We start from the raw sequence: 14,954 nt of genomic DNA, 5'->3' as shown, positions 1-14,954 counted from the left end.
GTTACATCTTGGCAATGTATTTTCTCAGCAAATTATAAAATTTTGTGATTTCCAAACCTTCACAATCAAAGACACAGTCCGCCCAGTAGCCCAAAGTTTGACTTTTTTAGTCTCCTGTTACTTCCTGATGGACTGAGGTCAGGTTTGAAGAGTCTCAAGTTCCAGACCAGTGAGTGGCTTTTCAGAGTGGCACAGGACAGGGGCCAGCAAAGTAGGCTGTTGCTGCAGTGCAGTCAGAAACTGAAGAGCTGAAAGACCATCTTTGAATCTAAAAAGTGACCACAAACATTGTTTCACATTTAAATGACCTAAAGAAACTTCACTGTTTTCTAAAATGACTATCCACCCAAACATATAGAAATGAGTAAAAATGGTTGTGTGTTGAACATTACTGATTTAAAGAAGAACTCTGTGTCTTGCTTTGCACTTGGCAGGGTAAATGTTTTTGAAAAATACTTCAAGCAACAAAGCGTGTCATGTGATATATAAAGTTAATGATCATTAACCATTAGTGTTGTTTACATCTAACTCTGTTCATACCATTTGCATTGTACACCAAGAACGGATGTCCTTCTGGTCCATCAGAAATGGGCCGGTCTTTCAGATGTTTCATCAGTAGAGTTAAAAACTCTTGTCTCAGCCCACCTGTGTCAATTCCTTCTTCCAAAACAGCAGCATCATCTGTGAATTTTACCAGCATGTCACAGGTTTCAGAATATGTTGAACATCTTACAAATGCAAATATCTTTCCCAGGTAATCAATAAAGTAAAATTAAATTGAGTGAGTCGCTGTTGTTTTTTTTACTTACCTGTAGCAAGTACTCCTGACTGGATTTGTTTCAGGTGGATCCAGATCCTCAGTGTCAGATATTACTGTCTGAAAAACAAATGAAAATGTCTGAAACAACACACTGAAAGCAAAGAACATCAGGCTGCCATAATCTGCCTTAATACCTGTCCAGGCTGAGCTGTGGATGAATCTCTGAAACATGATAAAATTGATAAACTGATGAACTTTATGATACAGAGTATAACAGAGCTTTGAGTAACATTTAGAGGTAGAGAGGAACCATAAGATTTATAAATAAGATGATTTTGTTATAAATTATATCACACGTATGATATTTTCTACCACATGTTCATCACAATCACATCAACAACTTAAAGACAAATGACTTCTTTTGTAAAAACTAATACCTACCCTTTATCTTCAGGTTTGCGTTTGGGAGAACTGTGTTTTTTTGGTTCAAAAACCTGAGAAGAAAAGCACACAATTGTCAGCAACTTTAAACAGCTTCCATTATTGTTCCCTCACCACATACAGTATATATCAATGGTGAAAGGTTATCAGGGTGTCTGATTGGAATAGTAAATGCCAAATAATCAAGACTTGGTTCTTAGACTTAATGCTTGAAACCAAATGCATATCCTGTCAATAAATAAATAAAAAAAAAACTGAAAGTACAAAATGTAAAAATGAACGTACCACAGTGTCAGCTGCATTGAATTCAGCTGTGCTCCTCGATGTGATGACAATTTCAGAATCAGAGTCTGATGTATCAACCTCTGTAGTAAAAACTAACAACACATTATTAATTATGCTACATCAGAGTAAATAAATATGTAAAAATATTGAATGAAGAGATCCACAAACCTCCTCTAAAGTGTGTTTCTAGGCAAATGAAAAAAGTGCCTTTCCTATTTCCTTTTTATATTCTGCCAGTTTGAATGGGCTTTCTGACCCAGGCACATGGAGCACCTCTGAACAGTCTGGATACAAAAGAAGGTCTGCTCCTTCATCCATCTTCTTGTTAAATGTTCTCATTTCTTGGACAGCTTGCTTCAGTAGATCAGGTGCTGCTACCTCCGGATCTGTATATAATGGGAGTGTTTTCCCTCTCTGAGCTTTTAAATCAGCTCCATGTGGCGCCATCAATCCATGTTTATCTGCTAAAATAACAAAAAGATATCATTCATTTCACACACACACATATTTACTTCCATATTTCACAGATATATCCACACACGTACCTGGACCTGTTTCCTTTCGGCCCACAGTTCTTTTGACTTTGACTTTCTGTCCTCCATGAATTGTTTATATGATGTTCATGGTTGTTCTGCTGGAATGAACGGAGTTCCGTATCAAAACAGAAAGTTAGCAGCAGCTAAAACAATCAGCAACAATTGTGCATTTAGCATAACCGAAAGCCTAAAACAAAAAAAATAAATAAAAACTAGCAACGCATACTAACTAAACGCGTTGCTATTCCGTGAAGACAACGATTGGCTGCTAAATGAAACGGTACATTTTAATTCACTGCATGTCTGACAGCGGCTTCAGCTAGTTAGCGCGATGCTACACTTAGCTTGTTTAGCATTTTCCGGCTGTTTATTAGATGTCTCCTGTGCGCGTGCTCCTTCCGTCTGGTCCGTTCATCAACGTTAAACATTCTACAGATCGTCCACACGGAAAACACAACCGCGTAAATTGGCTCAAGTTGTTTCCACAAAACGGCCAAAACATAATTTAATCTATGCCTGCAAAGTTTTCCCGGCACACAATCCGATACAAACATTTTGAGCTCACAGTCAATCTTCTTCTGGATCACTTCCGGCATTTGGTACATTCCCCTTCCGGAAGATTTCTTTTGGAAATTTGTTTTCTAAAATGTGAATTTGTTTTATCCGTGGTAAAAGTGTTTTTCGTGTGTAATTTTGTTGAATAAAATGTAAAAATGTTTCTCAACATGTAAATTATTTTCACGCTTTGTAAAAGTGTTTGGCACTTTGTAATTTAGTTTTGCACTTACCGGCCACCGTATAAAACAGAGCAGGAACACTAAAGTAAGGGGCGGGGGGTGAAAACGACAGGAGGGTTAAAGAGCAGATTCTCTCTGAGGGGACGGATGTTGCCACAATACACAGTGTGTGTGCCATCACATGTGGAAGATGTGTGCAGACTGAAGCCTTGGTCTGCCACCAGCTCAGAGGGGCTGCACTTCTACTGACCACCAGGGGGCTCCACTGGCTGTTTCACAAAGTCACAGTGTGGTGGAGGCCTCCCGTGTGGCAGGCGAGAATTCTACCACTGAACCACCAATGCTTATTTAACACCTTTTACCATGATGTCATGAATCTCCAAGTATCAGCGGCCTTTCACAGATGATTATTATAATTTCTGTATTAATATACAACAATGTATTTACATTAAAGCTGATATCTTTCTATAATAATCCATCATGGAAACTTTCATATCAGTAAATCCAGCGTGTTTTAAAGAAATTCAGAGTGTTTCAGAGTTTCTGACATGATACAGACAGACAGATCCAACAAAGTATTTAAATGAACTGAGAGCTCAGACCAGCAGAGAGAGCACACACACACACACACACACACACAGTGGACGAGGTGCGACGCTTCGCTCAGTCTGTGATTCCAAAATTGAGCGAAAGCAGGAAAAGACGCATTTTAATAAGTAGAAGGAGGAACAAACCAACAGATTTGGTTTTAGTTCAATTAAACGACACTTATTTGTCTAATAACAGCTGATTTGTGTTTCACTTCATTCGTTCGCGAGACAATGTGAGCTTCTTCGTGCGCATGCGCCATTCCGTCTGACTCTTTGACGCTTCCGTCTTTGATCTCCAGTGACGTCACACAGCCTCATAGAGGTGAGCAAACAGTTGTTGATGTTGTCAGTGAAACATTCATTCATCCTCAGAGTCATCTGCTTCTACCGATCTCCATTTTCATTTCCAACCACTCAGAGAGACAAGAACACACACAGACACACTCTGACTAACCAAACCATTCCAGGAACAATCAGGATGATTCTGGCTCAGGGTGTGACAGGTCCGGGGTTCAAATCCCAGATGAGCCCTTTGTCAGCTGTTGTAAGAAGTGAAAAAGCCTCCTAAATGTGGAGGGAGGCCGACTCTGTCAGAGAGCAGTGTGCATTCTAGCTTCCTTTAGCTGTCAGCCTCTGATCATCAACTCTTCAGCTTCTATGACTTCAACAATTCCTTCTGAATGCAGTCTGAGGCAGTGATTGTGAAACTTTCATTCAGACAGAGATCCCACATTCAGAAGAAAACAGCCACACACAAACAAAGTCATCATGAACAGCCTACATGGAGCCTAAATGAAAAGAAGCAGGAACTAAAGTGTGAAAATAATGATGAACAAAGTGTCACACAGAGAGGCTGCAGCCTGGTGTGGACTATAACGTCAGAAAATGGATCAGTCTGTGACACGGAGCACTAAAGTTGGAAGGCTGAGTTCAGCTTCAGCTTCTTTCATGTTCTCCCTGTGAAAGAAAGAAGGTGAACATGAGCTTGATATGAGAACACAGCAGTGTGCATCATGGTGCTCATGTTCATATAGAAAGAAGGAGGAAAAGCAGCAGCTCTGGTTTGCTGTTTCACTCCCTTTCCCTCCCCGCTATGAGCTGTCACTCACCCACAGCACATACTGTAGACTGGTTCACAGTCAGACTCATGATTCATGACTCATTGGTTCAGAGTGGGACTCATGAGTCCCAGTTCAGCAGCAGCACATTCACACACTGAGCTGAGAGTCTGCTGCACGACTCCGCTAGAACATTATTGGACTGTATTATATCACTATATCAGTCATTCAATTAACCAACCAACGAATCAATCCTTACTTTAAACTTTAGTTTATTTATACAGCCCCTTTCGAACAAAAAACAACGTTCCACAAAGTGCTTCACACATTAAAAAAATAATAATCAGGATGAGACCCCCAAACAGGCCACATCATCATCCACACACACATAAATACATACACACAGACATTCAGATTAAAACAGGATGTTATGTTTGTCTCCTAAAAATAATTTAGTACACTGATTAAAAATTGTCCTTTCCAAAGATGAACTACGCAACTGCAGTGTCCTCTCTTGAGTTCTGCCCTTTCAGCATACTTTTATTTACTGACAAAAATTTTTTGCCATATGTGGATTAAAAAAAAAATATATATTTTAGATAAGAACACAAAAAATATATATGCTTCATTTTAATGAAGGAAAGAAAACACAGATTTAAAAAGTGCTGACTGACAGTCACATGTTTCACAACAAAATGACATCTTTTATATAGTAATGCTTCTAGAAATGTTCCCAAAGCAGCCCAAAGGGTCCAGAAGAAGCTGAACCTAAACCCCAGGTGGAGTTTGGAGGAGCTGGCTGAGAGGAGAGGAGGACTTGAGGAGTCTCTGGGATCATGGTGGACTGGACTCTGTTCTCAGACCAGTTCTGATTCCTCTGTCAGTCTCTGCTGGATGAAGCTCTCCTCTCCACCTCCCAGGAACATGGTCCAGAGTCTGGACAAGCTGCTGCTGCAACATCTGGATCATCAGGAAGCAGCTGATCCTCCATCAACACACAACTTCCTCTTCACAGCCACCACTTCCACCTGTGTAGAGAAGAAGAGAGCAGATCCATCAGTGTTTCCTGACTCTGTCCATCAGCTGTCAGTCAGTGATGCAGATCCAGCATAAAGACCTGCAGGGACTTCAGTCCTGTTCAGTCCAGATGTGCAGCAGCTGCTTCCTCTCAGCTCATGTTAACGTGTTGGAGTGAACACACTGAGCTGGAAACTCACAGACCTCAAGTCTGCTGACTCAGCACATTTCTCTGAGTCCACAGTGGAGATAAAGAGCTGAGTCATGAAGGTTCATCACTTTACTGATGATTTACTGAAGGTCCATTTAAACTGAGAGACTCAGACTGACAGACAGACAGACAGACAGACAGACAGACAGACAGACAGGATTCTGGTCTGCAGAAAGACCACATGGTGACAGTGTGATGAAAGAAGATCAGTGATGTGCAGCTTTCAGTCAGACTGATCTCAGAGCTGTGACAGATGAACCTGATCAGAGAACAAACAGTCTCAGCTCAGATCTGACAGTTTGATGGACGAGGACCAGAATCTGAACATCTCTGAGTTCTTCAGCTGGAATCTGCTTCATTTGATGGTCACATGATCACAACAGTCCTCTGGCTGATCTGATTGGCTGACTGTTTTCTCTCTGTCTTTCTGTCTAATTCTGAAATCTTTTTCTGTTCTCCTCTCACAGCTTCACTGAGGAGTTTGAAGGTTCACAGGAAACAGGAACCTGTGACCTTCTTATTGTGGGGTGACAGCATTAACCACTAAGCTGCAGTGCTTCCAGATTCAGAATCTGAACGTCTCTGAGTTCTCTCATGATCACAATAGCTGTTTGACTGATCTGATTGGCTGACTGTTTTCTCTCTGTTTTTCTGTCTAATTCTGAAATCTATTTGTTCTCCGCTCACAGCTGCACAGGAAACAGAGTCTTTGCTCAGATACTGGATTTAAACAATATTACTGAAAGGAAGATGAACTGAGTCCAACTCTACTGACCTCAGAGTCTCCAGTCTGAAGTCTGGACTCTCCACAAGATCAGACAGATCCTCCAGGTCTGAATCCTTCAGGTTGTTGTGACTCAGGTCCAGTTCTCTGAGATGGGAGGGGTTGGACTTCAGAGCTGAGACCAGAGAAGAACAGCTGATCTCTGACAAATTGCAGCTCTCCAACCTGAGTGAAGAAGAAAAGATGTGACTTTAGGAGACAAAGTTCCTGCTTGAAAGTGTTTTGTCATCTGTTCAGAGCGAATTATGTTTTAGTGAAGGGACTTGTGGAAGGTGATTTTATTTCTGTGGTTTGGGAAAGAAGGCAAAATACTTTTTTTGGTTGATTGTTTTGTTTAAAATGTACCATTATGACTTGAGAAAAGGAAAATAATGTATCTGTGTATGTATATATACAGATATGAGAGTTTAGGTTGTTACAACAGCCACTGGATGATTAAATATGTCTTATAAATCCATGTGGTTTGGACATTTTTATGAATGACTAACATACAAATATATATGAATATATGATGTCCCCTTTCAAAAATACAAGACAGTGATAAACTGCATGCAATTAAAAAGTCTTTTTCAATTTAATAAAAATCTGTTTTCCAAAGTTAAAACTGCAAACTGCAGTTCTCCAACCGAAGTAAAGAATAAAAGATGTGACTTTAGGAGACAAAGTTCCTGCTGGAAAGTGTTCAATGTTTCATCAAATCAACACATGATTCACAACATCTGGAACATTTTCACTTAATTCAGCAGTGACCACGTTTAACATGCTGAGTTTGGTCTGAATCTTTCAGTCTGCTTGAGTCACATGACTTTGTAGTTGTGTTGGAACAGGAAAACACTGAATATTAGTGCTGTACACAAAGAAAAAAAAACAAAACAAAAAACTCATTTACTATGATTCAGAATCAATTCAAAATGTCCCAAAATCAATTTAAAAAATAAAACAATGCTGACAAAGACGCTGTCTGACGTCACCACGGAGCTGGTTCTGGAACATACACATGCACCAAAACAAGGAGGAAACTACAATAATGGAGGAAAGAGAGATTCAACAGCCCCCGTCCTCGTTGCAGGCAAAGATTCTGACTCATTTTGGTTTTTACCGAGCTTGACATGACTTATGTTATAGCTTGCTGCTCAGAGTAGCAGTTTTGGTCCACACACATTTGAAAAGGCACTTTCCTTAAAATTTAAAAGGCAGCATGTTTAACTGCTCTTTTTTTTTTTAAAGAGACACTTTTATTTTTGCTATTAAAGCAATATGTGATATTGTATTAAACAACAGTTACAACAATTCCATCTGAGCATGGATAAATGTTTAAAACTTAATAAATGTGAAAAAGAAACTTTAATGTCTCCATTCGTCATTTTGTCTTGCAAAGCAGACTGGAGCAGATCATGAGGATCCTTTGCACATCTATAGATTCAAGCAGATATCATTATGAATCAAATTGTTTTGAATCAAAAATCATTTTGAATAAAGAATCAATTTTGAATCGAATCAAAGCCCCAAAAATCCAAATCGAATCAAATTATTTGAGAGTGAATGATTCCGACCCCACTGAATATATATTTGTCCATGTAAGTGAAGAAAAATAGTCATTGTAATACAATATTCATTGAAACACTGAAAGACTTATTATTTATTTTTTTTAAGTTTTAAATCTGTAGTTCAACATTTCTCTGCCACACTGACTGGACTAAACCAGAGAAGAAGAAAACAGACGTCAGCATGAAGATCCTCAGTGTGGATCAGTATAATATCAGCCTGATGTCTGCAGGTCAGAGTCACCACAACTGTAACATCATATTAATCTGAGAGCAGAAATAAAACATGAGTCTGACCTCAGAGTCTCCAGTCTACAGTGAGGACTCTTCAGAAAACCACACAGATCCTTCAGTCCTGAATCCTTCAGGTTGTTCTCACTCAGGTCCAGTTCTGTGAGATGGGAGGGGTTGGACTTCAGAGCTGAGACCAGAGAAGAACAGCTGATCTTTGACAAACTGCAGTTCTCCAACCTGAGTAAATAATAAAAGATGTGACTTTTGGAAACAAAGTTCCTGCTTGCAAGCGTTCAATGTTTCATCATTCTTTTCAGAACTGAATGTTTAGAAAGGAGAAGTTGAGAAAATGAAATTCAAACAGCTGAACCAACAGGAAGCAGCTTCACAACAGTCAAATACAAACAGTGACAAGATTTAATGAGAAAATGAAACAACACTGTAAATAACCTGAACTGACTCAAACTGTCAACATTGTGAATATAAACTGTGTGAAATTCAAAATGTTATGTTCAAATGAGTGAAATTCCGTTTTCAAAAGTTATTTTCAACCATTTAACAGTTTAAATGTTAAAACCTGAAGAGGATTTTCCCTCATAAATATAAACCTGTCTGCAGGTCAGAGTCACCACAACTGTAACATCATATTAATCTGAGAGCAGAAATAAAACATGAGTCTGACCTCAGAGTCTCCAGTCTGCAGTGAGGACTCTCCAGAAAACCACACAGATCCTTCAGTCCTGAATCCTTCAGGTCGTTGTTGTGACTCAGGTCCAGTTCTCTGAGATGGGAGGGGTTGGACTTCAGAGCTGAGACCAGAGAAGAACAGCCGATCTCTGACAAACTGCAGCTCTTCAACCTGAGTAAAGAATAAAAGATGTGACTTTAGGAGACAAAGTTCCTGCTGGAAAGTGTTCAATGTTTCATCAAATCAACACATGATTCACAACATCTGGAACATTTTCACTTAATTCAGCAGTGACCACGTTTAACATGCTGAGTTTGGTCTGAATCTTTCAGTCTGCTTGAGTCACATGACTTTATAGTCGTGTTGGAACAGGAAAACACTGAATATTAGTGCTGTACCCAAAGAAAAAAAACAAAAAACGATTAATATAAGAATCACAATTCTCATTTACTATGATTCAGAATCCATTAAAAATTTCTCAAAATCGATTTAAAAAATAAAACAATGCTGACAAAGACGCTGTCTGACGTCACCACAGAGCTGGTTCTGGAACATACACATGCACCAAAACAAGGAGGAAACTACAATAATGGAGGAAAGAGAGATTGAACAGGCCCCGTCCTCGTTGCAGGCAAAGATTCTGACTCATTTTGGTTTTTACTGAGCTTGACATGACTTATTTTATAGCTTGCTGCTCAGAGTAGCAGTTGTGGTCCACACACATTTGAAAAGGCACTTTCCTTAAAATTTAAAAAGGCAGCATGTTTAAGAGCTTTTTTTTTTTTTTTTTTTTAAAGAGACACTTATTTTTGCTATTAAAGCAATATGTGATATTGTATTAAACAACAGTTACAACAATTCCATCTGAGCATGGATAAATGTTTAAAACTTAATAAATGTGAAAAAGACACTTTAATGTCTCCATTCATCATTTTGTCTTGCAAAGCAGACTGGAGTAGATCATGAGGATCCTTTGCACACCTATAGATTGAAGCAGAAATTACTATGAATGGAAGTTGTTTTGAATCGAAAATCATTTTGAATAAAGAATCAATTTACAATCGAATCATAGCCCCAAAAATCCAAATCGAATCGAATATTTGGAGAGTGAATGATTCTGACCCCACTGAATATATATTTGTCCATGTCAGTGAGGAAAAATATTTCCTGTCATTGAAACACTGAAGGATTTTTATTATTATTTTTAGTTTTAAATCTGTAGTTCAACACTTCTCTGCCACACTGACTGGACTAAACCAGAGAAGAAGAAAACAGACGTCAGCATGAAGATCCTCAGTGAGGATCAGTATAATATCAGCCTGATGTCTGCAGGTCAGAGTCACCACAACTGTAACATCATATTAATCTGAGAGCAGAAATAAAACATGAGTCTGACCTCAGAGTCTCCAGTCTGCAGTGAGGACTCTTCAGAAAACCACACAGATCTTTCAGTCCTGAATCCTTCAGGTTGTTGTTGTGACTCAGGTCCAGTTCTCTGAGATGGGAGGGGTTGGACTTCAGAGCTGAGACCAGAGAAGAACAGCTGATCTTTGACAAACTGCAGTTCATCAACCTGAGTGAAGAATAAAAGATGTGACTTTAGCAGCAGAGAGAGGAGGGCAATCAAAAACATACATTTGATTGACAGCTTTACCAGCCAATGGTGACGTTTGTTGGAGGCTGAAGTGTGCGACTTAAGTTTGACTGGAGCCCCCATCTGTTAGCTCTGGCAGGTAAGTCCACTCTAAAACCAGTCAAACTGTCAACTACACAACCTCCAAAAGTTCTACACACAAAACATAACTCATCATTAATGATATATTTGAAGAAACATGAATAGCTGAATGTGGAAATCATACTCAAATATGCAGAATCTATTCTGATCTATGTCATCTTTAATGGATTATAAGGATGGGTTCAAAATTAAATATATAAATAAATTGTTGATTTTCCCGATTCTGACTGATCTTCATTTGAATGATCTGATATCAGTCCACAAAATCCTGAGACTGATATTTAACATAGCTGGGAGATCAGCGAGGCAGACGGAGCAAACATGTTTCCTGCAGCAGAGAGAGGAGGGCAACGGGGCAACTGCTCCCCCAGCAGACCAGCCCTTAGAGCCAATCCTTATCTTAGTGTGGAACCAAACCACTGCAGCTGATTGGACTAAAGCTTTGCTACACAATCACAGCAAAATGGATGTTTTCCTGAGGTGCTGATGTTTACATTAGGTATGTTTGGAGCCACCTTATTTCCACTGCTGCAGTGTGTTGGTCATGCACATTCATGTAACTGCTTTGGGGTCAGTGGTTAATGTAAACATTATTATTCTAATAATGGACCAGGTGGGAGAGTTCCTTGGAAAATGAAAGCATTAGTTCTGACAATCTGTTTGATATTCAAACTAAATTGGCATTATGACTGAAATATTCCAAACTCAACCAACAGAGCCATGTTACATGTGGATGCAATTAATATTCTATATTTATAATTTCTCTGATATTTTCATTCATCAATGATGTGATATTACAGATATTATAAACAAACTGTTCCTAAAGCAGAGAGATAAACGGTCTCTGGATGTTTGGAGGAAGCCAAAATGAAGAACCTACTGTCTTAATAAGAACACTTACAGTGTGGAAGCTTACATTAAGAATAAGTGAACTAAAAGACAAAGATCATTATGGACAGTTGTGTTCAGGAACACTTCCATTAGTCCCAGAAACAGGGAGCTTTAATGCCACACCTGAGGAAGACCGGATTTGTTCACTATGCAAACTGGATGAAGTAGAAAGTCAGATCCATGTTTTGTTTTTGTCATAGTCCACTCCTGGTTCTCCCCTCCACCACCCACTCTACCTGCCTGCTTACCTCTCTTAATCAGGATAAACAGACTCATCTGTTCCTCCCAGACTCCCCTTAACCAGCTCCTCCACTCTGCCTCTCTGCCAGATTGTCTTTGCATTACGCTCAGCTTTCCCGACGGACCTCCTGGGGCCTAACCTGCCTTCGGCCCCAGACCACTACTCCTCATCTCTGCCCCGGTAACCTGACCTGCTGCCTGTCTCTAGACTCTGCCTCTGCCTGCCGTCTGTTTGGGCTGCTGCACGTAGTCAATAAAGTTCTCAGCTGTTCCAGTCTAGACTTGTGCCATTCTTGGGTGAGAGAGTGAACCCATTACAGTTTTGTTGTTCTGTGTATGAGCACCTCAGAGGTGTTTTTGTTGGCAAAGGGGTTTATATTTGTGTTGATTTCTTTGATTTTGGATGATTCTAAGAAACATTGAAATAAGATTTTAAAATTTAAAATTAATATACAATGTCCCCTTTCAAAAACATTAGATCAATGTTTTCCATTCTAATGTCACTTTGAAATAAACTTTTTCAAAAGCTATTTTCAACCATTTAACAGTTAAATGTGTAAAACCTGAAGAGGATTTTCCCTCAGAAATATAAACCTGTCTGCAGGTCAGAGTCACCACAACTGTAACATCATATTAATCTGAGAGCAGAAATAAAACATGAGTCTGACCTCAGAGTCTCCAGTCTACAGTGAGGACTCTTCAGAAAACCACACAGATCCTTCAGTCCTGAATCCTTCAGGTACCAGTTGTGACTCAGGTCCAGTTCTTTGAGATGGGAGGGGTTGGACTTCAGAGCTGAGACCAGAGAAGAACAGCTGATCTCTGACAAACTGCAGTTCTTCAACCTGAGTAAAGAATAAAAGATGTGACTTTAGGAGACAAAGTTCCTGCTTGAAAGTGTTCAATGTTTCATCATCTGTTCAGAGCTGAAGGTTTAGAAAGTAGAAGTTTAGAAAATGAAAGTCAAACAGCTGAACCAACAGGAAGCAGCTTCACAACAGTCAAATACAAACAGTGAAAAGATTTAATGAGAAAATGAAACAACACTGTAAAGAACCTGAACTGACTGAAACTGTCAACATTGTGATTTGAACACATCAGAAATAACCAAACAGCAGAGTCAGCCAAACTTTATTTCTATCTCTGATTCTGCTACATATGAACTCCTGTATAACAATCTGAGCTCTGGCAGGTAAGTCCACTCTAAAACCAGTCAAACAGTCTACAAACAAGCTGCAGAAGTTCTAGACAGAAAATGTAACTCATCATTAATGATATATTTGAAGAAACATGAACAGTTGAATGTGGAAATCATACTTAACCCTCCTATTATCCTCGGGGTCAATTTGACCACATTCAATGTTTATCATTCAAATAATATTAGTTGACTTTTTTTTTTTTTTTTTTATTTGGCTTCGTATTTCATGACTTTTCCAAATTTGTTGGGTACAACTGATTAAGCATAAAATTATCTTAAGACATTATTCAATGTGTTGAACACATATTGCACACATTGGTATTCCTCTGGAGTCAATTTGACCCCAAGCTGTTTCAGCTGTGTAAAACTGGTCTGCCTGTGTGTGACCCATGTGTGACCTGACATTCCCACACCTATAGGTGCAGAAGTGATACTTTTAAGTTGATACATGACATGGGGGGTATGAATGTGTGTGTGTATCTGACATATTACTAACACCTTCCGAAGTAGAACAGATATTTCCCGTGCTGTGGAGGGCGGGTTCTCCCCGTCAAAGACATTGGTATTATGGCTGAAATTTCGCAACCTGAACCAATTAAGTTACATGTGGATGATGTCATTCTGTTGGCTAAGAAAGAAAAAAAGTTCACATTATGCTGAACATTGTTCCAAAACGGTGCTGGAAGTGTAGACTAATGGAGAACCAAGACAAAACACAAGTGGAGCATTTTAGGCCAAGTTGAATGTTGTTAATCTTGGGACAGTACTGCTGTCCTACACTGATCAGTATAAATGTCCTGATGTTGGACCAACACATGACATTTAACCCAGCTGTCAGTGTTTTAGCTCAGTCTGCAGGTAGAGCCCTGAACAAGTCTGAACACTGTGCTCATCTGGGAGTTCATACTTTCACTCTGTTCTGTAATGTGTGTGTGTGTGTGTGTGTGTGTGTGTGTGTGTGTGTGTGTGTGTGTGTGTGTGTCAGACGATGCTTCTGCTGTCTGGAGATTCTGTGAATATTCTCTTTGTAATACTCAGCATCATAGAGCTATTGGTTATCTTACAGCAGAACACAAATGGACCTCAGTGTTGGCTCTTCATGGTGATTTGGGTTGGGAGCCCTCGAGTATCAGACATAAGAGACAAATGCTCCAGCTGTGGAACAGATCTGTGAAGCTGCCTGATCACAGAATTACTAAAAAGATATTTCATTCTGACACTTTGCATCACATTCCCTGGGCCAGTGAGCTGAAATTAATATTCTATATGAGTGATTTATGAATTCTTTCTTCATTTCTCTTGCTTGTGTGATGATTGACTTTTTCTTTGCAAAGAAAATAAAAACTTGTTGGCTGGAAAAAGTCTCTATTTCATTCTTCACCAGCAACAGAGAATTTCCACAACAGAGATGACACATAAATGTGTCTGCAGTAGTGGACTAACAATGGTCAGTGGAACTCCTCTAATGGGCTGTTGTCACAAGGAGCTTTGTGAACACTCCTACAGAGGTTAAATACCTGGGTCCAACTCCACTGTCTGTCAGACTAGTGAGGACTGATGAACTGATGAAGCCCCTGAGATAAGAGGCCAAACATCTTCTTAGACAAACAAAGTACAGTTGCTTTCAATTCAACACGCAAATAAATAAATAAACGAAAAAAACCACAAACTACAATCTGCATATTAACATACAAATATTCATTAATATATGATGTTCCCTTTCAAAAATACAAGATTGATTGATAAACTGCTTGCAATTAAAATGTAATTTTCAAATTAATAGAAATCTGTTTTCCAAAGTTACTTTCAAACCATTTAACAGTTTAAATGTTAAAAACCTGAAGAGGATTTTCCCTCATAAATATAAACCTGTCTGCAGGTCAGAGTCACCACAACTGTAACATCATATTAATCTGAGAGCAGAAATAAAACATCAGTCTGACCTCAGAGTCTCCAGTCTACAGTGAGGACTCTTCAGAAAACCACACAGATCCTTCAGTCCTGA

Source organism: Echeneis naucrates, chromosome 2 (assembly GCF_900963305.1).
Source record: "Echeneis naucrates chromosome 2, fEcheNa1.1, whole genome shotgun sequence".
Lineage (NCBI taxonomy): Eukaryota > Metazoa > Chordata > Actinopteri > Carangiformes > Echeneidae > Echeneis > Echeneis naucrates.
Note: the sequence above shows the minus strand (reverse complement) of the source record.